Below are 1698 nucleotides of genomic sequence, written 5' to 3' on the forward strand. Positions count from 1 at the left end.
CCCCCCCCCCCCCTTTTTTTTATATGGTATTACAACACCAATGTCCGGGACTTGTGGATTCTTGAGCACGGACTGCATAAACTGTTGAACCCAATCTTCATTCACCTTCCTGTGGTTGAACGTGTTGAATATGACACAATGGGAAACCTTTATAGCCACAAGAGGCGTCTCGATGTATCAATCCTTCAAGTCTTCCAATAGCTCACCAGCAGCTTCAACTATCCTCTCATCTATAACCCACCCCCATCAGATGGCGCTATCTAGCGGCCCACAAAGTTCACCTTTAAACTCAACTGGACATATGTTAAATTCTTGTCTAACTGAAGACCCAAGCTGTGAGGCTCTCCCATTGGCTGAGAGCAACATCCACAAAAAATTTCCAACAACCATGTCTCCTCAATGCCTAAGATTCGATGAAGCTATGCCTTATATATTGTTAACACGTTATTTTTCTAAAACTAAAAACTTCTAATAAGGACATCTCACAGAGATCTCGGAGTAAAGATTGATGCCGTCTCTTCGAATTCCAAGCATGTCTCTGATTTTAAGATTGACGTAGAGATCCCCGGATGGACCACTAAGAGAGGGTACAGTCAATATATAGAACAAGCACAAGATTTAAGCTCACCCTCTTTCTCCAGCATCTCCTCCACTAGCAACACGGAGAGTGCTCCCGCTGTCAACTCCACATGGAACACTTAGTTTGATCGTTTTTTTTGGTCGAATACCTCCTTTGCCTCCACATTTTCTGCAGCGATCGGAAATCACTTCACCCTCGCCACCACAGTTTGTACAAGTAGACACCTGAGAGAAAGAAAAACAATGTGAGCCAACAAAACAAACGTTATCAACGAATTGCTAACCTGTGAGAACATCCCAAAGGCTGTTTCTTGTGTTCACATCAATCCAAAAACCTAGCTTTTAGAATCAATATGCTTATGCATATTCATGAGTTCAAATCCTATCAATAAATGTTTAAATTAAAAACACACTGATGACAAATATATGACATCATCCCCCTTTTAATACTATGCACTAATAGGTAACTTAAGTGGTGTAAGACTTAGTTTGCATAGATATTGCTAATGGAAATTTATAATCAACTCAAAAACATAAAAATGAGAAGTAGATTCCTATAGCACATATGAATTTGGAGTTGAAGTACAATCCTATTGCACTACAAAATAAAGATCCAATATGCACTCAAAATCCCCTCCCCGTATTAGATAGTATCTGTTGAGACTATTCCTATAATAGTAAATGCAGCATATGTGGTTTTGACTTTATACTTTATAATAAATTATCATAAGATAACCAAGGTGTGAGACCTAACTCTTCAATATATGTGCCAAAAGCAATAAAGTGGGATCTAAGTTTCAAGGTTAACTAACTCTCAATATAAAACCGATGAGTAAAGTAATAAGAGTTTTATACCGAGTTTTAAAGGTTGTCTTTTCCACATCCTAATCTGCCATCCGTATTTAATAATACCCGGACTGCAAATCAAGCCGTTTAAAATACTTAGTCTTTAAGAGTTGGTCAAACAAGCTATCAATGTGAGGCAAAGGATAATTGTTTCTAATTGTGATCTTGTTAAAAGCTCAATAATCAATACACATCCTCATGGTATTATCCTTTTTCATAAAAAAAGGACCAATGCTCCATAAAGTGACTTGTTTAGTCAAATATGACTTTTGT

This window comes from Selaginella moellendorffii, unplaced genomic scaffold (assembly GCF_000143415.4).
Source record: "Selaginella moellendorffii unplaced genomic scaffold, v1.0 SELMOscaffold_269, whole genome shotgun sequence".
In the NCBI taxonomy this organism is placed as follows: Eukaryota; Viridiplantae; Streptophyta; class Lycopodiopsida; order Selaginellales; family Selaginellaceae; genus Selaginella; species Selaginella moellendorffii.